Source organism: Eurosta solidaginis, chromosome 3 (genome assembly GCF_040869045.1).
Source record: "Eurosta solidaginis isolate ZX-2024a chromosome 3, ASM4086904v1, whole genome shotgun sequence".
NCBI lineage: Eukaryota > Metazoa > Arthropoda > Insecta > Diptera > Tephritidae > Eurosta > Eurosta solidaginis.
The window spans coordinates 93,358,981-93,384,578 of NC_090321.1; the positions used below are offsets into that span (position 1 = coordinate 93,358,981).

At 38.5% G+C, this 25,598-nt stretch overlaps 1 long non-coding RNA gene across 1 annotated transcript; it reads right to left on the minus strand.

Moving 5' to 3' along the window:
- Positions 1-312: 312 nt before the first annotated feature.
- Positions 313-2,396, minus strand: LOC137244162 (uncharacterized). Its single transcript, XR_010950825.1, has 3 exons — positions 1,371-2,396; positions 1,115-1,310; positions 313-1,032 (listed from the first exon to the last, which is right to left on the minus strand). It is a non-coding gene; the product is annotated as an uncharacterized lncRNA (long non-coding RNA).
- Positions 2,397-25,598: the final 23,202 nt, after the last annotated feature.

The window sequence follows — 25,598 nt, forward strand, 5'->3', positions numbered from 1 at the left end:
CAAAAGTGGCACGATTTGCCAATGTGTGTGTAGCTTTACATAATATCTGCATACAGTTCAAAATTTATTACAACATACGAAGTTATGAATCAGAACAAATCAGCGATGTCGACCCAGGCGAAGCCAACCATCTTACCACAATTGGTCAAACAATAAGAGACCAAATAAAACACTCTCTAGTTAATTAAACATAAACATTAAGAAAAAAACGATGTGTAAAAGCAAATGAATTCTTTTAATTGTTTTTATTAAGTGCTAAGTATGTATGTTAAAATTACAAAAATAAAAAAAATTCAGGTACAAACTTTGTTTTTCCTAAGTGCTAAGTATGTACATATGTTAAAATTAGAAATAAATGAGAGAGATCGTTTAGTTGCTTAAAATCACAAAAATAAAAAAATTCGGGTACAAACTTGTTAAAGCTAACTTAAAATTTTAATTTCTTCATTTTCTATTTACACTTATTGCTAAATACTCTAATTCTAAATTTTTGATTTTTAAATCAAGTGCATGGGAATTTTGTTGCAGCCGATGCTTCTCCTCCTTAATCGTCAGCATCCTTTCTTGCACTTCCAACAACCTCTCCTGCACCTGGAACAATCGGACAATCTTTTCCTCCAAATCGCGCTGAAAATCAGACATTCTACTCAAATTTTGTTGGATCAGGGACAATTTTTCGGCACCCTTACGTACTCGCCATGAAGTATTGCTCCGAGAGGTTGCACGCGGTGTTGGGGTAGTAACCAACCTAGATGAACCAGGCAAAGCGCTGGCTAATGCGCTGCTTGTTCCACCGTCACTGTTGTTCTCACTGTCACTATTTTGGGTGCTGCTTCCTTGAGCGGGTGAATTGCCAAAAGTGCGAACGGTGCTATTCCCGTCCACTGCGGCCTCAAGTCCGGCTGCCTCTATAATCAACTCCTCAGTTGCACTGATGAGAATTTCATTATAGGGACCTCCTCCAGTTTATCTTTTGGACAATTTGTTTTGGGAAAGCTTCTTCTTCGCTTGGTATTTTTGATCCGCGAAAATCTACGAGCAAACATTTGTAAGAATCTTGGTTGCAAATTATATATATATATATATATATATATATATATACATATATATATACCTTCCTCCACATCTGGGCGTCTTTGACTGGTGGTCCGTCACCATTTAAACGCTTGGAAAGCTCCTCCCAAAGTCTTTTGGACGTTGCTCTACTTTGTGCGGAATTGGGAAATTTATTTTTCGCCAAGTTCGGGTGTTCCGCCATAAACTGCGCCATGCACTCCTTTTGGTTTGGGTTTAGCTTGTTAAAATTCGTCCTTAAATAATAAAATATAGTTCAACGTTAATTTAAACACCTATTTTGAGAAATAACTTACATTTTCTCTTATATTTGTATTTAATTTTTGTATATTTATATATATGTACTCGCTTTCGGTTTGTAATCGAATAACAATGCGAACGATCGAGTGCAATTTTCTCTCATTCACGGTTGTCGCGATACCGATTTACGATCCCCAAAGTACGTTCACGTATGTAGTAATCCAAAAAAGTTCCATTTTAAGTGACGGATAGTACGATTGCGTATGTCATGATCCGAAAAAGAAGTTTTTACGTAACGAGTTAAATGATCACGTATGTGGCGATTCGGGTCCAGATAAAATAAATTCGGTGCGTAAAATACACCAACGGGCGTAGCCTCTTTAACTATCACCAAATGAGATTAATAGAAGTTTGGAAAACTAATGACGCCGATAATGCCATGTGCAATACCAATGCATTCGATGTCATCTACAGAGGAAAGATCCCAGCATGCTTCGACTGTAAATTTGGATGTCTTGCGATGCCACCACAGATTCTTCTCGCGTTTCACGGGAATGTAATAGTTATCTGTCTGAAAGACTTCCATGTTCATCGCATCAAAACCCACCCACACTTTTCCCAATTTCTTTATAATTTATATACGCCCTTATCCACCTTAAGTTTTATTTCATGCATTTTTCCGCAGCTAATGCACCGAAGCAAAATAACACTGGACCACGAATTTCAACTTTTTCTCTTTGCCAGAAACGCCGTTATGAAATTCATATGTAAAATCACCCCCTGATTTCGAAAATTGAGTTCATTTTTGATTCTATTGTACCGTTTTTGAGATATTTGCAATTTACCGTTATTCGAAAAAACCAAAAAGATGGCTCCCTTTAATTACGTATATCTCACGAAAGGGTCAAGCAAAAAAGTTTACAGAATCGGAAAGACGATAAAATTTGCTATAAATGCATTATACATTTTTTTTTTGCACAACCAGATAGTTTTCGAGATATTAGCTTATCATTTCAGATTTTTGTTTTTTTTATGAAAAAATATGAAAAAAATTATTCTTTGCGAGGGCAGCATTCCAAAACCACAACTTTTTTTCCAGATATTTCTTTACGCAAAACTCTGTTTAATTAGAAAAAAGATAAGCTATAATCGAAGAAAATCGATGCAAAACTACGTAAGTTATTAGCGATCAAATAAAAATACCCAGGTTGCGCAATTTCAACGTATACCTCAAGACGTATGTATGGTATAAAGAAGAGTGAAATATCTAGCTCTGCTCTGTTTCTATTTAGTCAAAAGTTCAATTTATGAATGAAATTACCAATATTTTTAACTTTTTTTTTTTAATTTTTTTATGTTTATACTATATTCTAACAATCTTTATTTTAATTTGATTTTACTATGTAGTCGAAATAATTATGTGTTCTACTTTGACGCTTATTCAGTTTGAGATTGGTTTCTCTTATGAGAAACCAGCAGTAATAATTTTCCTTGGATAGTTCCAAATCTTTTATCCAATCATTATGTTGTGCTTGTGACAGAACGTTTCTCTCGTTTCCCATGCGAAATTCAGTACAACTTGATTCCCCGCACTCAGATATTACTGTTGACAATGGAACTGGATCCGCAACTGCCGCTGAATGTAGTACTGGTAATGTCACTGTAGATACGCTAGCATAGGCTACTCTTCTTGATCTTGCAACGCCAAGTACTTTTGTTTGACAAATATAACACTCTTTTGAATGGCAAGTAGGTTCTCTCCATATCATTAGTGTATCAAATTTTATTTGTTGTCCTGATTCCGACTGAATCAATTCTACTCGACACGATGTACACAAAGTGTTCGGTGTCCATGGTTTTTCAGCATTTTTAGGCTCAATGCCAAAATACTTGGAGTATAACGTTTTCATATGATCTGAGAATACTCGTCGTCGCCTTATGATAGTATATTGGCCACACATGAAGCAGAACATATTTGGATCGTTATTACACTCAAATTCTCGCGTCCTTTTACTCACTTTTACTTTATTTTTTTTAAGAAATCACGGTTTTGAAATCTGACTTATGAACTGAACTATCTCCGGAGAGCCATACAGATGTTATGAAATTTCAAGGCGCATTAACTCATATTTATACTCGGAACAAGAATAAAATTGAAAAAATCAAATCTTACCTAGACAGAAAGGTTCCTTTTTATACGTAGCCGGGAAAAGAAAATACTACCTGCTTTGGATGTAGGCTTTAAAAATTTTCTGTGTCTTACAATTTTGAAAATCTACCTTCATACTTACCCATAAGTGACGGAAATACATGTTTATAACTACATGCTTACAGCAGGTTTCAAACCATCTTTCGATGCAACCACTCTTCCTACTATAAAACAATTCGAGTATTAAAAGTACTATTTGATTTATTTAAAGAAAAAGTATTATCATTGTTATGGTGTTATTCGTTTATCCGGATAATATCCCATTTGCAATTTATACCTTTAATATATGTATGTATAGTATACATTGTATACATACATTGAAGTTGCGCAACCTGGGTATTTTTATTTGATCGCTTATAACTTACGTAGTTTTGCATCGATTTTCTTCGATGATAGCTTATATTTTTTCTAATTAAACAGAGCTTTACGTAAAGAAAAAATATCAGGAAAAAAAGTTGTGGTTTTGGTATGCTGCCCTCTGTAAACTCTTTTGCAATTGCTTGACCCGTTCGTGAGATATACGTAATTAAAGGGAGCCATCTTTTTGTTTTTTTCGAATAACGGTAAATTGCAAATATCTCAAAAACGGTACCATAGAATCAAAAATGAACTCGATTTTCGAAATCAGGGGTGGTTTTACATACGAATTTCATAACGGCGTCTCTGGTAAATTTTGGCCGTCGACCAGTGTAATCCACGCGAACCTTAAAAATTACCTACAAAAACCTGCAAAGAAAGAATCCATTAATAAATGCATAAAATAGGGATCGCAAAGATGTGACAACTAATGGCGCGGCCGACGCCGCAGTTGGAACACCCCTTTTGCGGTAACCTAGAAAAAGAAAAAAAAGAAAAACTCGTTAAACCCGGTGTCCTGAATCGCTCCGGTCTCCTGGATCTCTGCGCCAGTCACCTAAAAGGGAAATAAATAAAAATATGGCAATGAAATAAAATAAAATAAATAAAAATTCATCAATGAAAGTAAAAGAAAAATCTAAGCTACGACATATTTACTCGTTTTTTCAATGGAAATGGCATCCTTTTTAGATTTGGGTCGTTTCGTTCTGAACTTGTTCAATTGACCGGGTCTCTCAACTGAACAAGTGAACTAGATCATCGATTTCGGTTCTATCTGTTCTTTTAGTTCATTTGTTCTTTTTATCTAATGTTATTCTTTCTTCCTTCTCGTTCGCGAACATTGTAAATTCATACATTATACGCAGAAATTCACAGTGAGCACGAATGTCGATGATGTCACTTATACTAAGATATGTGTGGTCATGTGTGTGTGGCACCGCTACAACAATATATGTATGGACTATTTACGAAAAATATGTTTTGTAAGAAACTAATTATTACATTTATTAAACTTGAAAAGTTCATATTTTTAATTTGTGTCTGTACTCTTCCAATTTCCTGGATCTTCCGAAATTTGTAACTTTTTTTGAAGTTAATTATACATATATGTATATATTAACTTATTTATTCATAATACATTTAAATATACCTACACAAAGCATTGCTGCATACACACCTCCATCTATACTTGCTGGCTTTTTTCGCGGGTGCGAGCAGCAGTGAACAAAATTGTTTGAAAAAAAAAAAATAATAACTGATGAACAAAAAGAACAACTTGTTCGTTCATCAGAAAAAGAACGCAAGAACCGAATCTCTGAAATGAGCGAAAAAGCACAACTCTAGTGCTTTTACACGTCACGTATCGGTTTGACAAATTCACCACGACCATCATTGCATATACATACTGACAATGGAACGAGAAACGAAAGAGCTGCCATGTTCGCTAACTCGACCACCAAATGGTCCGTTTCTCGTCGCCTCTGTCAGTGCTCAGGCACTCCTTTTTTCCTTTTACACAGAACGAATACGATGCTCTACCCCCTCTTTTTTTTCCAAATAATTAGGTCTATATTATTTTTGAACAATTAAACTTTATTTTGAAATAACAAATAACTTAAAAATCCAATTCATGAAACCAAAAAAGTTCCCAGCGGCTTAGGGGGTCAGAATATACCCGCGGTAGGTATGCCTGTCGTAAGAGGCGACTAAAATACCAGATTCAAGGTTCTGTGTAGCGCAACCCTTCAGGTTGCCAGCGCAATATATAGCTTCTCCAAACCCAATTGTCAACCTTACCTATCCGCGGCGAATCCTGTTTCACTAACAGACGAGGCTCTGGCGACCCCATGAACCTCATGGCGCTTGGGGGTGGGGAGGGAGGGATGAGCTGAAGGTTTAATGTGGCCATATAAATCGTTCCCGAGATGGTCGGGCTAGCACCTTAATGGTGCTGTGTTACCGGAACGTACCGGATCTGTGTCCATCAAAGACCCATCACATCGATAACACTCCCCAAAGCCTTCGGGGAGTAACCTTATCGCTACAACAACAGCAACAACAACATGAAACCAAAAACAAATAAAATGAAAACAAAACGAAATTAAAGTCTTACAAATTAAATTAAAACAATACGGCAAACCACTAATGCATCGGTTTGCGGTGCAGGGACAATGCAGCAAGACGCATACCGCTTCGCACAATCCCCGCACTGGTACGGGTAAAAGCACATATGCCCATTTAAATGGGCAACTAAACTCAGGAAACAACTTAGTGCCCGCTGGCACACGCGGCACTTAAACGGCCTTTGCGGCGTTGGACCCTGGGATGTCCGCCGAATCCACAGCTGACCCTCATACCCTCCATAGAGCCGTGCGTACCAGACTGTGGCGCTCCCGCGTATCCGAACAACAATGGGCTCTCGCCTGGCCCGCAGCACTTCAACGTCAATGACCAGCAGCGCCTTCTTCACCTCCTGCTCCAAAAAATCGTCCGGTGCATGGCATTCGTACGAGCTCCTCCGCCGCTCCATATAACGGATATCAGCAATCAATTGAAGGGGCTCCGCATCCCCACACTCCAAATTTACTTTAATGTACTGCGTTATTGAGAAACAAAAAAGAAACGAGAAAAACCATTAGAAAAAAGTAGGATAATTTAGTGTTTGAGGTTATACTTACAGCTTATTCGATCGGACCACGCTTCAATAATGACAATACGGTGGTGATCAGTTAGTCACCAAAATCCTCCGTTAGCGTGTCCTGGAAACCTGCTATTACCGGTAAACAACTGGATGGTAACCCGCAGCACGACAATAGCATTCTCATTAGCGCTGTCATACTAAGAGAAAAAGGCGGATACCGAAAACTAAATACACAAAGGCAGTAGCGAAAACCGCAAAACGTCAAAATCGGTACTGACATGTTTTACTCATATGGGCATCTCGCGCAGTCCCGACCCAACCAATTACACAAAAAAAAAAAAGTTAAAAAAACAAACAAAAAAAAAACCTCTTTACCAAAAAATTATACACCCTTTTTTTAACAAAAAGGATTTTTTTTATCTCTTCCGTTTTGTGTACTGTTTTCTGGCTGGGGGGGGGGGGGGGGGGGCAGGACTTGTTGTTCTTTAACAACAAATATCACAAACATTCATGCATCAAGCTTCCGAGTCCCGAAAAGAATGAGTCCCGGAATTAGAAAAAGTCAACTTTTCTAATGGCCTAGTGTGCTACTACCCTAGTGACCTAGTTTTTAAAGGACAAGCAAATACATATATATATATATTCTCACGCCACAAACTCACCACACCAGCTATCAGCTGATCAATAAACACACGACAGGGTTGCACGCAACATTTATCATAATGGTACATGCAGATAGAACCCGTCGTGAAAAGCGTCGCAAATCTGAAAATTCATGTCAGGGGATGGTCATGAGCCTTCGCACAATGCTAAATGTATAATTTGGTTTTTAATAAAATAACACCTTTTTCACAAGCAATAATGAAATATCTACTAACATAAATACGCAATGATTTCGGTGAGTGGCTTGGAATCACGTCCTTTCCAACCCCTCACGCTTATCACCAGCTCCAATTATTTCGCGCGGACAGCTTGGAATCTCGTCATTTCCAACTGCCCACACACCACAATCCGACTGGATGTGTTCAACATACAACCGCTGCTCGAAATTACGTCCATTCCGACCGCACTATTTAATAATATAATACCTAATTAGAATATATATGCACTATGGCGAGAATAAGCCTCACCCAACCAACCTCACGGCCACTCGCCCCGGCACATCCATAAGATGCCACACCTCGTCGAGCAAAGAAAGGGTCGCCCTGAGATCGATCCGATGCGTAAGACGCTGGAACGGAGACATCGGCCTCTTCGCCCAGCCCAGGGAAATTCCCCCCAAACAAAAACTGCGAGTCTGGAACGGAGACCTCGGCCTCTTCGCCCAGCCCAGGGAAATTCCCCCCAAACAAAAACTGCGAGTCTGGAACGGAGACCTCGGCCTCTCCGTCCAACAAAACAACAAAAAAAAAATTTGTTTATATTTAAGAATTACGTATAGTCAAATGGCAAGAAATATTCACTTATATCTTTTCATCACCGCTAATTTTCCATCCTAGCTTAGGTGAAATGCTGAGTAAGTCGGGAACGACTCCCGGCCATCCACGACGTTGGCACGATCTAGGTTAAGTTTATTTTTGAAGAATTTTATCTCGTTCTTTTTCAGCGGCCGAAGATCGTTGGTGGAAAACGATGTTTCGTATCGCAAGGGGGGGGGGGGGGGGGGAGGCGGTGGCATGTTTAGGCAGGATGCCTAACTTCTTCGCATCTGATCGCGACCACCTAATGCAATTCCATACTCGATACTCGATTTTAATTTATAACCACCCACACCATGCATCTACATGCACGTGTATGGGTGCCTTTTGTCAGCACTCATGCATATGCATGTCGGGGTTGATGTGTGGTTGCTTTTCCCCTCCAAAACGGAGGATTTTGCAGGTCAACGGTTGTCGCTTTCGATACAACCGTCCTCTTGGATTCTAACAGCCAGCCAATACACATCGTTGCCAGCGATCTCTGCCGTTGCTTTGCACTACAAAAAAGGTAATATTGTTTCTCCTGTATATTTAATATCTACCAATAAAATCACATCTATTATAACGAGAAATCTCGTCTTATTTCCTTTTCTATTCAAAACCGAATCCGCCATATTCCCAATGAGATCGACCCCGGTGCGCCCACCGACTCAGGAGCAGACGCACCCCGGCCGAACATTAACAAAATCAATGATCGCATTCAAAACCAAATTCCCGGTGAACTGACGAAATATAACTCGATCGACACAGTTACAGATAAAGATCAAATTGTGAATTATCCAATTGAATTTCTAAACTCTTTAGAACCACCTGGAATGCCTGCGCATATATTAACTTTGAAAATAGGCTCACCAATCATGCTTCTTCGGAATTTAGGCTCACCAAAATTGTGCGATGGAACCAGACTTTGCGTCAAGAAATTAATGCCGAATGTAATCGATGCAACAATCATCAGCGTTAAAAACAAAGGTGAAGATGTGCTGATACCACGGATCCCAATGATTCCTACAGATCGACCATTCAATTTTAAGCGCTTACAGTTTCCTGTACGCCTTGCAATTACAATCAACAAAGCACAATGACAATCGTTTACTGTTGCAGGATTAAATTTAGAGAGTCCGTGCTTTTCCCATGGCCAGCTATATGTTTCCTGCTCTAGAGTGGGACGCCAAAACATGTGTTTATCTTTGCACCGAGCGAAAAACCCAAAAATATTGTATACCCACATGCATTTCAATAAAATACAATAATAAAATATTTTAAACGAAAATTTCTCCAAATATGCGTACGAAATTCAATTCAATTTACAGAACAATAAACTAAATTATCAACAAACAAGACAGAAACAAGTAAGGAAGTCTAAGTTCGGCTGTAAGCGAATATTACATACTCAGCCGAGAGCTTTGGAGACAAAATAAGAGAAAAACTTCAGGTAGGAAAATGAACCTAGTGTGACTCTAGAATGTGTTTGTACGATATGGGTATCAACTGAAAGGTGTTAATGAGTATTTTAAAAGGGAGTGGGCCTTAGTTATATAGGTGGACGCCCTTTCGATATATCGTCATAAAGGTGGACCAGGGGTGACTCTAGAATATGTTTGTACAATATGGGTATCAACTGAAAGGTGTTAATGAGTGCTTCAAAATGGAGTGGGCCTTAGTTCTATAGGTGGACGCCTTTTCGAGATATCGCCATAAAGATGGACCAGGGGTGACTCTAGAATGTGTTTGTACGATATGGGTATCAAATGCTAGGTGATAATGAGTATTTTAAAAGGGAGTGGGCCTTAGTTCTATAGGTGGACGCCTTTTCGCGATATCGCCATAAAGGTGGACCAGGGGTGACTCTAGAATGTGTTTGTGCAATGCGGGTATCAACTGAAAGGTGGTAATGAGTACTTTAAAGGGGAGTGGGCCTTAGTTCTATAGGTGGACGCCTTTTCAAGATATCGCCATAAAGATGGACCAGGGGTGACTCTAGAATGTGTTTGTACGATATGGCTATCAAATGATAGGTGGTAATGAGTATTTTAAAAGGGAGTGGGCCTTAGTTCTATAATTGGACGCCTTTTCGAGATATCGCCATAAAGGTGGACCGGGTCCCCCAGCGGGTTAGGGGGGGTCAGAATATACCCGCGGTAGGTATGCCTGTCGTAAGAGGCGACTAAAATACCAGATTCAAGGGGCTGTGTAGCACAACCCTGCAGGTTGCCAGCGCAACATATAGCTTCTCCAAACCCAATTGTCAACCTCACCTATCCGCGGCGAATCCTGTTTCACTAACAGACGAGGCTCTGGCGACCCTAAGCTCCTTATGGAACTTGGGGTTGGGGAGGGAGGGGATGGCCTGAAGGTTTAATGTGGCCACATAAATCGTTCCCGAGATGGTCGGGCCAGCACCTTAATGGTGCTGTGGTACCGGAGCTTACCGGATCTGTATTCGGCAAAGGACCATCACATCGATAACACCCCCAAAACCTTCGGGGAGCAACCTTATCGCTACAACAACAACAACAACAACAGGTGGACCGGGGTGACTCTAGAATGTATTTGTAAGATATTGGTATCAAAAGAAAGGTGTTAATGAGTATTTTAAAAGGGAGTGGTCCTTAGTTCTATAGGTGGACGCCTTTTCGAGATATCGCCATAAAGATGGGCCAGGGGTGACTCTAGAATGTGTTTGTACGATATGGGTATCAAATGCTAGGTGATAATGAGTGTTTTAGAAGGGAGTGGGCCTTAGTTCTATAGGTAGACTCCTTTTCGTGACATTGGCATAAAGGTGGACCAGGAGTGACTCTAGAATGTGTTTTTACGATATGGGTATCAAATTAAAGGTGGTAATGAGTATTTTAAAAGGGAGTGGGCCTTAGTTCTATAGGTGGTCGCCTTTTCGAGATATCGCCATAAAGGTGGACCAGGGGTGACTCTAGAATGTGTTTGTACGATATGGGTATCAAATTCAAGGTATTAAGGGGGGTTTTAAAAGGGAGTGGCCCCTAGTCGCATATGTGAAGACGTTTTCGAGATATCAACCAAAATGTGCACCAGGGTGACCCAGAACATTATATATACAATACCACGAACAGTATTCCTGCCATGATTCCAAGAGCTTTTGATTTCGCCCTGCAGTACATTTTCATTTTCTTCTACTTAATATGATATGTGTCACACCCATTTTACAAAGTTTTTTTTTAAAGTTATGTATACTTTGTTTCATAAAATCAATCCAATCACCATGTTTCATTCCTCCTTTCGTATTTGGTATAGAATTATGGCATTTTTTTCATTTTTCGAAATTTTCGATATCGAAAAAGCGGGCGTGGTCATAGTCGGATTTCGCCCCTTTTTAATACCAAGATAAAGTAAGTTCAGATAAGTACGCGAACTAAGTTTAGTAAAGATATATCGATTTTTGTTCAAGTTATCGTGTTAACGGCCGAGCGGAAGGGCAGACGGCCGACTGTGTATAAAAACTGGGCATGGCTTCAACCGATTTCGGCCATTTTCACAGAAAACAGTTACCATCATAGAAGCAATGCTCTTACCAAATTTCACATGGATTGGTTAATTTTTGCTAAACTTATGGCATTAAAAGTATTCTAGACAAATTAAATGAAAAAGGGCGGCGCCACGCCCATTTTGAAATTTTCTTTTATTTTTGTATTTTGTTGAACCATATCATTACTGGAGTTGAATTTTGACATAATTTACTTATATACTGTAAAGATATTCAATTTTTTGTTAAAATTTGACTTAAGCAATTTTTTTTAAAAAGTGGGCGTGTTCGTCATCCGATTTTGCTAATTTTAATTTGGCGAACATATATTAATAGGGGTAACGTTCCTGCTAAATTTCATCATGATATCTTTAACGACTGCCAAATTACTTATAAATTACCTTCTTTTGAAAGTGGGCGGTGCCACGCGTATTGTCCAAAATTTTACTAATTTTTAATTCTGCGTCATAAGGTCAACCCACCTACCAAGTTTCATCGTTCTATCCGTCTTTGCTAATGAATCATCGCACTTTTTCCGTTTTTCGAAATTTTCGATCTCGAAAAAAGTGGGTGTGGTTATAATCCGATTTGGTTCATTTTAAATAGCTATATGAGATGAGCACCCAGGAACCTCAAAATTTACTCAAGTTATCGTGTTGACGGACAGACAGACGGACGGACGGAAATGGCTAAATGGATTTCTTTTTCGCCCAGATAATTTTGATATATAGAAGTCTATATCTATCTCGATTAGTTTATGCCATTACGGGGTACCGTTTTGCGAACAAAATTAATATACTCTATGAGTTCTGCTCAGCTGAGTATAAAAATAACGCAACATTCATTCGATCTCGGGCGTTACAACGTACGCCGGGTAGTAAATAAATAAAATGCGCGCACAAAGAAATTACTAGTAATTCAGATTGGTATTATTGACAGGTTGTGACTTAGCACATTTACACATCACGTAAAAATTAAAATTTAAAATATTTTTTTTGTGATCGATTTATTTTGAATTCAGTTTTAAAACTGCATTAAAATAAGATTTTTCAAGAAAAGTGACTTAGCACATTTTCACATTAAGCTAACGATATGTAAATATATGTGCAACGCATGGAGGGAAATCTAAAACACCTTACGGCAAAACTATTTCTAGAATTTAAGATATTTTTCGAAAACGCTTCCTAATTTAGTTGCCGCAGTTTTTTGTCACACATTTCAAAGAACTTTTTCTAAAACTAGCGAAAATAATTATTAGAAAATAACTGACAAAATGTGATAATGCATTTATTTTCGTGCTCACATGTGTATTTACGGCTGCTGTTTCAAAATTTGAAACATTTAAGTCGCAGTTTATGAAACATATTTGAACATGCAGTTTCGTAACTTTAACATAACCTTTTTTAAAAATCTGTAATTTAAGTCAAAAGTTTCAAAGTTCATAATAGTAAAGTTTGTTTTCAAGATGAAAGCGCTACTCAAAAATGTTTTTATTTATTATAGTTATAAAATAAATAATACATATGGGAATTAGATAATAAAATAAATTAATGTATCACAATTCAATATTCAATCTGTATATACTTTGTACTTTGATATTCAGATATGGGGATCTTAACGTCAAGTGTTCCCACTGCAAAAACTTGCTATCTCCAAAATCCAACAAAGTTGATGAAAATGTTGTCATTGTAGTGGACATCACCTGTGAAAAAGGAGTGGTCCAAATATGAACTAATTGCGATGATACACGGTGTCGAAAATTGTTTTTTTTTTACTTGAAATTTTTTTTCAATAATTATTTAAACCTTTCGACGCCGTTTATCATCTTACTCCATTCATATTTCAGCCACTCCTTTTTCACAGGTGATGTCCACTACAATGACAACATTTTCATCAACTTTGATGAATTTTGGAGACATCACGAAACGGTTTCGGCTTCGTTCCTTTACACAATAAAATAACGGTTTCATTTTCGTTCTTTTACGTGATAAAACAACGGTTTCGGTTTCGTTTTTTACGTAATAAAATAACTGTTTCGGATATGCAAAATGCAGGGTAGGAAATTATCACCAATGCTATGCACGCTGGTCATCAACCAAAGGTTAAGGCGGTTTGATAAAGGACCAGTCAAGCTCACGGCGTATATAGATGACGTTTCAGTCATCATAAGTGCCAGATGTCTACCAAAAATAAGATCTCTAATGAATCCGGCACTTTAGGATGTACATACTTGTCTTAGCATCTGGAGTTAGGTTAACCGCCAATGCGGAAAAAACCGATTAAGTATTATTCACTAGGAACTTTAAGGTTCCTAATTGGACTTAGCCTAAGCTTGGAAGGGTAAGCCTACAAGAAAAGTACAGAAAACAAATAAAGGTGTCTAAGTTCGGTTGTAACTGAACATTATTTACTCAGCGTGAGCTTCAATTGTACATTTCATTTCAGATAAATTACTTTTCGACAAAACACGTTGCACCGCCCGTTTAAAAAAAAATGTCTCCCCATTTCCTCTTACAATAAAACTTGATAAGTAAAATATCCTTGATTCAAAACTATTTTCAGCTAAGTTATAGCTTATTATTCTAGTCTACGACACTTTTAAACTTGTTTTATGTCTAAGTTGCCGTGGTCTTTAACCGATCCCGTCCATTTTTACTAGAAATATTTTCTGCTATAAGGAAAATATGTGTACACAATTTCATTACGATATATTAATTTTTCTTCGAGTTATGGCTCCCGAAACATAGAAAATCGCTTAGTCATAAAAGGGGCGGTGCCACACCCATTTTCAAAAATGTTAGTGTTTCCAATTTAATGTTATTATTAAATTTAGGACGTAAAATTCTATTGATAAAAATCTCTTTTTCGCTATGATATAGCTTGTTATTTTCGTCTACGACCCTTTTAAAAATCTTTTATATAAAAGTGGGCGTGCTCTTTAACCGATCTCATCCATTTTTTCTAGAAATATTTCCGATCCATTAATTTTTCTTCGACTTATGTCTCCCGAAAGATAGAAAATTGCTTGGTCATAAAAGGGACGGCGCCACGCCCATTTTTTTAAATTTTGAGTTTTTCCTATTTATTTTTATAAATCCACTTGCGCAATGAAATACCATTGATAAAAAGCTCTTTTTTGCAAAGATATAGCTTATTTTATTCGTCCAAACCTCTTTTAAAAATCTTTTATATAAAAGTGGGCGTGGTCCTTAACCGATTTCGTTAATTTTTCTTCAAAGCATTCCCTATAGTAAAGGCAACCTCTGTGCCGAATTTTGTTACGATATGGTTAACGATTTTTTATTTCTGATTAATAATATTTGTAAAATTGATTTTATTACAAGAGGACGGTGCCACGCCTATTTTAAAAATTTTTTTCAAATTTTTATCAAGAGTCTCAATATCAGTCCACAAGTCAAATTTCAACATTCTAGGTGTATTATTTACCAAAAATTCATGTTTTTTTTTTGTTTTCCAAAATGTTATATATACAAAAAGTGGGCGTGGTTATCATCCGATTTCGCTCATTTTCAATACCAATCTATTTTGGGTCCAGGTAAGCTCGTGTACCAAATTTGGTGAAGATATCTCAATATTTACTCAAGTTATCGTGTTAACGGACAGACGGACGGACGGACGGACATGGCTCAATCAAATTTTTTTTCGATACTGATGATTTTGATATATGGAAGTCTATATCTGTCTCGATTCCTTTATACCTGTACAATCAACCGTTATCCAATCAAAGTTAATATACTCTGTATGCAAAGCACGCTGAGTATAAAAATATCTAGGAAGTATACTAGATAGTAAGTTATGGTGGGAGTTCCATGTGGTAGAGAGAGCGAATAAAGCCTCCATGGCACTTTATGTATGCAAAAGGATTCTAGGACTCAATGCTAGGATGCACGTGGGACCTTTCGCCCAAATTCTCTCACTGGATATTTACGGCAATTGTCCAGCCCATACTTTACTATGGGGTCGTAGTTTGGTGGACAACCACAAAAAGGTACTTACACCATTATATGTATTATGATCTACAATCCAAATTTGACAGTTTAAAACCTAAGAAGAAGCAGTTTGAGTTTTTAAATATTTATGTCATGTATTGCTTTGTTTATTGCAAAAGCGAAGGCTTTAATAGCGACTGTCAAAAAGTATGCGCCTAAACCATAAATTTGGATTAATACTAACAATATATTCGGAGCAATATCAAGTTAAGAGAATTTGTATGATAAATGGCCTTTTATTGCTTTATCGCTTTTGGTGTTTTTATACTCAGTTCAGCAGAGCTCACAGAGTATATTAACTTTGATTGGATAACGGTTGGTTGTACAGTAGGCCGGGTCGATTTGTGGGGAGGCAAAAAAATCGCCCATTGCTCTGTGAAAATCATATTCTAGGGATCAAAATAAGAAACTTTGCCGAAGGAACCATACCTCCAAAACGAATTCTTATGTCCCCCCCTTTGGGTCGTAGGGGCAAATTTTGAAAAATCCCTTTGAAATGCCTATGTTTTTTCTTTTGGGAGTTTATTTTTCATATGTAAATAAAAAATGAATTTAACTTAGTAATAGAAAAGAAATTAAAAAAAATTATTAGAAATTAGCGTTTTTACAACCCCCTTTTAAAACCAAGGCATCACTGTGATGCATTTGCATGTCGTAAACATAGTTGTATGGGTTTTTTATTTAACCGTTTTAAAAAATGAAGGTATCACTGTGACACAATTGCAGATCGTAAAATTGCTTGTGTTGTTTTTTTAAGCCACCACAAGACACACCAGGTAGAATTGAAATTGCCCCTACCCAAAAGTTCAACCCAAAGGGGGGGGGGGGACATCAGAGCTCGTTTAAGAGGAATGGTTCCTTCGGCAAAGTTTCTTTCCCTAGTTTCCCAAAGTTTCTTTTCCCTAGAATACGATTTTCACACAGCAATGAGCCATTTTTAAATCGACCCGCCCTATTGTACAGGTATAAAGGAATCGAGATAGATATAGACCAGGGAAATTTCTTCCACAGGAAAATATGACGGCAATGGTAGCAGGATTCACGTGGGCAAAAATCAACGGTATATACGCCTTTAGTTGCTATGCCCCTCCGAGAATGACCATCGCCGAGTTCGAAGACATGATATACTGGATCACCATAGAAGCACAAGGTAAACACCCGCTTTTAGTAAGTGGAGACTTCAATGCATGGTCATCTATGTGGGGAAGTAGACGAACCAACGAAAGAGGGAGAGTTTTACTTCTTTGAGGCTAGAACTACTAAATGAACCAGGGATATAGATCTTCGATACAGGTACCAGACGATCCATTATAGATCTCACCTTCGATAGCAGCGAAATAGCAAGACGAGCAAAATGGTTCGCAAGCAACGTCTAAACACAAAACGACCATAAAGCTATTAGCGTAGAGCTGCTCGAAACTCCACGAACGGTAGCAGCAAAACATCGACAAAGTAGGAAATGGAAACAGCACCTTTTCGATCCACAAATATTTGATATTATCTGGAAGGATGCCATAGTCCAAGGATCTCATTTCTGCAAACCAGTCGTTTGAAATCACTAAATCGCTATGTATGGCATGTGATGCTGCCATGCCCAGAAGTCGCGGAAAAGCCCAGCGCACTCCGGTATATTAAAAATGCCATAAAAAAGAGAAAGAAGTTGGGCTTTAGGGAACTGCTGGATAATGTCGACCTAGATCCTTGGGTATCAACTTACAGAACTGTGATGGCCAAAGTTAAAGAACCGATATCACAGCAACCTACGTGCCTGATAAATATGAATACTATTGTTGAAACACTTTTCCCGGCGCAGGATCTGTTCACGGTCCAACGATTTGGGATGTAATGTATGACGGCGTGCTAAAGATTGATCTACCAGAAAACACGCAAATTGTGGGATATGCTGATAATATTGCAGTGGTAGTAGTGGCCAAGAAACTGGACCTGCTTCAAGCATTATATAATCACGCAGTAGGAAGAATAAAGGAATGGCTGACCAATACGGAAGTGGAGTTGGCTAGCCAAAAGACGGAAGTGGTATTAGTAAGCTCCAAATGGTCGGCGAACGAGTTAGTCTTAACTGTCGGGGATCATCAAATCAGTTCAAAGGATTCTCTAAAATACTTAGGAGTGCACGTTGACTCTAAGTTAACTTTCAAAGAGCACTTAAGAGCGGTGGAAGAGAAAGTTACTAAATTTAATGGAGCACTTATGCGAATAATGCCTAACATTGGTGGTCCGAGCGAAGCTACACGTTAGCTATTGTCCACAGTAACCAGCTCAATAATATTATACGCAGCACCTACCACACTGATCTTATCTGACCCATCAAAAAGATATATAAGCAGAGTACCGAATTGCAGTTTTAAGAATAGCAAATGCTTATCGGACGGTGTCCGAAGACGCGACCCTGGCTCTAACCAGAAAAATCTCAGTGGACCTACTGGCAAGCGAAATGGCCAATCTGTATAACACTAATATCCAGCGACCATCTCAAGTAGTCAAGAAAAGTGCAAGGACACAAACAATAGCTAAGTGGCAAGAATGGTGGTAAGCCTCGAGTAAAGGGCGTTCGACCTTCTAGTTTGGAACGTAGCACAATGGAATGGGCGGAAGCACGGCGAACTAAACTGCCATCTCACGCAGATACTGAGTGGACATGGGGGTTTCAAAGAGTATTTTAGGAAGCGTAGGATAGAGGAAGATCCTCTTTGCCCAGTGTGTACCACGGAGTTAGAAAACGGGGATCATGTCATGTCCCACTGTCCACTTTTCCACGAGGAAAGATTCGCATTGCATAGAGTTTTTGGGGAGGAACCTATCACGGGAAATTTAGTATCACAAATGTGCAAATGGAAAGAGTGCTGGACTGCAGTGAGCAAAATGGCATTTATAGTCATCACACGCCTGATGGATGCTGAGAGGGAGCGCAGAGGAATGCGCAGGCGAAGCAGTGGCTATTAAATCGACACTCAGAGCAAATAGTTTGCACCTGGATGCAGGGACAATAGTAGGCTCTTAAAAAATGATAAATATGGAACGCCACCCTGAAGTAATGCGAAAGCGGTACCGGGGTGGGCGACGGTCAGAAAACGGGGCTGTTCTTTAATCTACGGACACACGGTTGCTGCGACGGCAATTATGGTGCATTAGGCATTTTTCAGCCCTCCCGCAAAGAAAAAAACAAAAGGCTCAGTGCCTCGGGGTAGCTTGAGCGCTGATCACGCGGCCATAATAGTAAAGCGGCATCAATTACTGCACGAACAGACTACATAATTCCGTACCCGCGTTTTGAAGGGACTCTTAGAGCCACAATAGAGGGGTATGGTCGGCGCAAGGGTGCCCAAATGACAGATGAGGTAAAACACGGAGACTACCTTGGGGAGTGTTATCGATGTTGATGGTCCTTTGCCGGATGCAGATCCCGTACCTTCCGGTAAAAAGCACCATAAAGGTACTCGCCCGACAATCTCGGGAAAGATTTGGTATGGCCACATGAAACCTTCTAGGCCATACCATCCTCCCACCCCCTAGATCCCTCTACATCCATCAGTTTGCGGTCGCCATAGCCTCGGCTGTTAATGAAACAGGTTTCGCAATGGGCAGGTGAGGTTGACAATTGGGTTGGAGAAGCTATATATTGCGTTGGCAACCCCTTGAATCAATTTGGTATTTTAGTCGCCTCTTACGAAAGGCATACATACCGCGGGTATATTCTGAGTCCCCAACCCGCTGGGGGTAATACCGTGTACACCGATGGTTCCAAAGTAATGGAATGAGTTGGGAGTGCGGCTAATTGTGCTGATCCGGAAACAGATTTTACAAGCTGACAGATTAATATTGTGTGTTTTAGGCGGAAACAGCAGCTTCGTCAAGCACAACATCTTAAAGTGTGTAAGAGTTTAAGCAATACTTGTAAAGAGTATAAGCAATACTTGGAAAGAATCGAGATAGGGAAAAGCATACATCTAAAGCCGATGAGCTAGGTTAAGAGGGCACATCCCTCGAAGCTTGATTAGATTGAACGAGATTATGAGAAGACGAGAGTTGAATATGATCGACAAAGCGGGAAAGGCGTGAGATCAAGCGCGGGGCTGGAAATTGTCGAATATTATGTGTAGGTCTCACAACCTAAGACTAACAATGTTATCCTTATCATTTAAAAGAGAGAATTGTAGGCTCATGGCGGGTATTCTGACTGGACACTGCCTTCTGGCATTTATTGCTTTTAAATCAGGCCTTGCCAGTGAAAGGTCGAAACTATCGAGTACGTTTTTTTTTCGTGGCTGCGCTCTCAAGACTTAGACTCCTGCTAAAGGAATTGGCAATGCTATCAGACCTAAAAGCAGCAACCGGCATAGGTCCTATAAAGCTTCTAGTTTTTTTTCAAGAGGACGGAGTTACTTTATAACATTGGTCCTTGTTATACTCAGCGTGCTTTGCACACAAAGTATATTAACTTTGATTGGATAACGGTTGGTTGTACAGGTATAAAGGAATCGAGATAGATATAGACTTCCATATATCAAAATCATCAGCATCGAAAAAAAATTAGATTGAGCCATGTCCGTCCGTCTGTCCGTTAACACGATAACTTGAGTAAATATTGAGATATCTTCACCAAATGGCACACGAGCTTATCTGGACCCAGTATAGATTGGTATTGAAAATTAGCGAAATCGGATGATAACCGCGCCCACTTTTTATATATATAACATTTTTGAAAACACAAAAAAACCTGATTATTTAGTAAATAATACACCTAAAATGTTGAAATTTGACATGTGGACTGATAGTGGGCACCGCCCACTTATGATAAAATCAATTTTAAAAATATTATTAATCATAAATCAAAAATGGTTAAACCTAGCGTAACAAAATTCGGCAGAGAGCTTTCCTTTACTACAAGGAATGCCTTGAAGAAAAAGTTACGAAATCTGTTAAGGATCACGCCCACTTTTATATAAAAGATTTTTAAAAGAGACATGGATGAATAAAATAAGCTCTATCTTCCCAAGTGGATTTATAACAATAAATAGGAACAAGTAAGGAAGGTTAAGTTCGGGTGTAACCGAACATTACATACTCAGTTGAGAGCTATGGTGACAACATAAGGGAAAATAACCATGTAGGAAAATGAACCGAGGGAAACCGTGGAATGTGTTTGTATGACATGTGTATCAAATGAAAGACATTAAAGAGTATTTTATGAGGGAGTGGGCCATAGTTCTATAGGTGGACGCCATTTAGGGATATCGCCATAAAGGTGGATCAGGGTTGACTCTAGAATTTGTTTGTACAATATGGGTATCAAACGAATGGTGTTAATGAGTGTTTTAAAAGGGAGTGGGCCTTAGTTCTATAGGTGGACGCCGTTTCGAAATATCGCCATAAAGGTGGACCAGGGGTGACTCTAGAATGTGTTTGTACGATATGGGTATCAAATTAAAGGTATTAATGAGGGTTTTAAAAGGGAGTGGTGGTTGTGGTATAGGGGGTCGCCTTTTCGAGATATCGCCATAAAGGTGGACCAGGGGTGACTCTAGAATGTGTTTGCATGATATGGGTATCAAATGAAAGGTGTTAATGAGTATTTTTAAAAGGGAGTGGGCCTTCGTTCTATAGGTGTTCGCCTTTTCGAGATATCGCCATAAAGGTGGACCAGGGGTGACTCTAGAATGTGTTTGTACGATATGGGTATCAAATTAAAGGTATTAATGAGAGTTTTAAAAGGGGGTGATGGTAGTTGTATATGTGAAGGCGTTTTCCAGATATCGACCAAAATGTGGACCAGGGTGACCCAGAATATCATCTGTTGGATACCGCTAATTTATTTATATATGTAATACCTGCCACGATTTTAAGGGTTTTTTATTTCGCCCTGCAGAACTTTTTCATTTTCTTCTACTTAATACGGTAGGTGTCACAACCACTTTATAAAGTTTTTTCTAAAGTTATATTTCGCGTCAATAAACCAATCCAATTACCTCACCATGTTTCATCCCTTTTTTCGTATTTGGTATAGAATTATGGCATTTTTTTAATTTTTTGTAATTTTCGATATCGAAAAAGTGGGCGTGGTCATTGTCGGATTTCGTTCATTTTTCAAACCAAGATAAAGTGAGTTCAAGTAAGTACGTGAACTAAGTTCATTAAATATATGTCGATTTTTGCTCAAGTTATCGTGTTAACGGCCATGCGGAAGGACAGACGAACGACTGTGTATAAAAACTGGGCGTGGCATCAACCGATTTCGCCCGTTTTCACAGAAAACAGTTAACATCATAAAATCTATGCCCCTACCAAATTTCAAAAGGATTGGTTAATTTTTGTTCGACTTATGGCGTTAAAAGTATCCTAGACAAATTAAATGAAAAAGGGCGGAGCCACGCCCATTTTGAAATTTTCTTTTATTTTTGTTTTTTTTTGCACCATATCGTTACTGGAGTTGAATGTTGACATAATTTACTTATATACTGTGAAGATATTAAATTTTTTGTTAAAATTTTACTTAAAAAAAAATTTTTTTTTTAAAAGTGGGCGTGGTCCTTCTCCGATTTTGCTAATTTTTATTAGACGTACATATAGTAATAGGAGTAATGTCCCTGCCAAATTTCATCATGATATCTTCAACGACTGACAAATTACAGCTTGCAAAACTTATAAATTACCTTCTTTTAAAAGTGGGCGGTGCCACGCCCATTGTCCAAAATTTTACTAGTTTTCTATTCTGCGTCATAAATTCAACTTATCTACCAAGTTTCGTCGCTTTATCTGTCTTTTGTAATGAATTATCGCACTTTTTCGGTTTTTCGAAATTTTCGATATCGAAAAAGTGGGCGTGGTTATAGTCCGATATCGTTCATTTTAAATAGCGATCTGAGATGAGTGCTCAGGAACCTACATACAAAATTTCATCAAGATACCTCAAAATTTACTCAAGTTATCGTGTTAACGGACGGACGGACATGGCTCAATCAAATTTTTTTTCGATCCTGATTATTTTGATATATGGAAGTCTATATCTATATCGATTCTTTTATATATGTACAACCAACCGTTATCCAATCAAACTTAATATACTCTGTGAGCTCTGCTCAACTGAGTATAAAAACTTCAAATTTAAAAAAATGGGCGTGGCACCGCCCGTTTTATGACTAAGCAATTTTCTATGTTTCGGGAGCCTAACTCGAAGAAAAACTAACGGATCGTAATAAAATTGGGTACACAAATTTTTGCTATAGCAGGAAATATTTCTAAAAAAATGGGCGAGATCGGTTAAAGACCACGCCCACTTTTATATAAACGATTTTTAAAAGGGTCGTAGACGAAAATAATAAGCTATATCTTAGCGAAAAAGAGCTTTGTTGTATCAATAGGATTTTACTTTGTAAATTGAATTATAACATTAAATTGGAAAAACTAAAATTTTTGAAAATGGGTGTGGCACCGCCCCTTTTATGACTAAGCAATTTTCTATGTTTCGGGAGCCATAACTCGAAGAAAAATTTACATATCGTAATGAAATTGTGTACACATATTTTCCTTATAGCAGAAAACATTTCTAGTAAAAATGGACGGGATCGATTAAAGACCACGGCAAATTAGATATAAACCGAGTTTAAAAGGGTCGTATACTAGAATAATACGCTATAACTTTACAAAAACTAGTTTTGAATCAATGATATTTCACTTATCAAGTTTTACTGTAAGAGGAAATGGGGAGACATTTTTCTTTTAAACGGGCGGTGTCACGTGTTATGTAGAAAAGTAATTTATCTGAAATGAAATGTACCATTGAAGCTCACGCTGAGTATATAATGTTCGGTTACACCCGAACTTAGACACCATTACTTGTTTTTTAATAGGCTTTTTCAATATCGTCGTTAAACAAACTTGTGGTAACACTATGGACTCATTCAGTCTATTAGTGGTCCACCTTATATTGGGAATGTATAACCGCTGAATACTACTTCTACATCTCCCTATCACATGTTGTTCTAAATGTCCCAACATCAGTTCGTTACTCAGGGGTGAAACTCGAATAGTCTTCGGTGATATCAACCCACGCCCGGTTATATCAAACTATGACCTCTGACAGTTCAATATGATAGCCGATAACACTTAATAAGAACCTTGAAGAGCAAATAGACGACGTAGGCTTCAAGTCAGTGAATGAAGAAATCTCCATTTGTTTAAGGATACTGTCAGAACTAGTCAGATGTTTAGGGCAGGACTTAAATACTTCGGCAACTCTCCTCATACCGCGTGGTATCCAAAAAATGGTATCTGGGCTGGTGGACCAACAAATGAAAACCTAACTAAAGTGAAATAGCACCTTCGGAACCAGCCTCTCTGCTGGTGCAGGTAAGCTATGTAAAGTCTCAAACTTTTTCGGTGGTAAAGTCACATCGGATCCGTAAAATGCGAGGATGCTTTTCGCCGAAGATTTAGGACAATGAAATTGTGATGGTTGTATTGGTAGCTCTAGCAGCCGATGTGTTCACGAGACCAACTTCACAGATTTCAACAATTGGGTGAAAAAAAATAAAAATTTGAGGAAAAATACTTCCATGTGAAAGTCAGTGGAAAACATAAAAGAAGTGAAAAAACGAGCTGGCCTCAATTGATTAAAGGCGTGAAACAGTTATTTTATAGTCAACTTTGGTTTCCCTTCATTTTATGGGTTATTATACGTTTGTGTGTTTCCGTGTCGTGAAGAGGAGCAAGAAACATATTTTTTTGAGCAGACGCTAATTGCACTAGCATCTACAATGAACAAATAAAAACGCTATAGTCTTTACACCTGAGCAAAATTTGTAATTTTTACGTAAAAATTAATATGCAGGACCTGCACTGAATAAAAACCAAGCCATGAGCTCAGCGCGGTTATGTGAGCATTCAAACGCGAGAGCTTCGATGTGGTGTTTAAATTTATGACTTTTACACCCCGCAACCCATTTCACTTTATATTACCTATATAATTGCACCATTGCCCATCAAATGATTTGCTTTTTTCGCTCTTGCATGCTGATTGCTGTTGTAATTTGTGAACAGGAGTCGCTGACGTGTAAACGACAGCGACATCATGTGGCATTACTCTAGTGGTAGAAATCCATCAATTAATCGTTATTGTTGAAATTTAAAAGCAAAATACCAACCGAAGATTTTAAAGGTGTAGTCGAAGTATAAAATAAGAATATACACATACACAATATTTAGGAGGGAATGCGGTGACCTTGAAGATTCAAGGTGGTCATATCAAAGCGTTTCCCAGATAGTCGGGCTACTGCATTAAGACGCTAGATTCATAGTTTACGCATCTACTACAGGAAAATGACTCTCAATATCTACAGTACACCAAATAAACGTGTTATAAAAGCATTAAAAAGAACGGACGGGTGAATGATTTTATTACCCCATATGTATACTCCAAGAAGTGTTACTTTGGACTAAGCAGGCGATTAAAGTCTTTGACAAGTCAGGTAACTTGGTGTATGGTTTGGATCATGGGGTATATCTTGAGACGATGGTCCTGGCCGTGATGCCGACGGCGGTGTCGATTGAGGCATAATAAGAGCTGTATGAGCTTAACGTAGAAAAAGAACATGGCACATTGATTAAAATCCCAAAAGGTTCGCCTGGCTAGATCATGTTATGTGAATGGAAAAGACGTCCCCAATAAGAATGTATTCCTATCAAGGAAGGGAGAGACAGGTGAAGGAAGACTGGATCTCCTTTGGCACAAACGACCCAAAGTATAGCGAAACAGTGATAACTGTAATAACTGTGTTGGTCGTAGTAGTATTTCATTGGTTTTCAGAACGCTGCGATCCAATTTTCGGTCAAGGACCACAAACATCGATAACACTCTCCAAAATCTTCGGAAAGTGTTTTTAACTATCGCTAACAGCCCCGCCACCAACAAATTGTAATCCATTGATAAACTCCCGCAGGCGTTGTAAAGCGCGAACATTTTACGAGGCTTGTGTTTAGCGCCATGCCATAGAGCTATAGTTGTACATACACAGGGTAAGTCAACCTATGCCTGTGTGACCTATGCATCCATCCTACTTACAGCTTGCTTTAC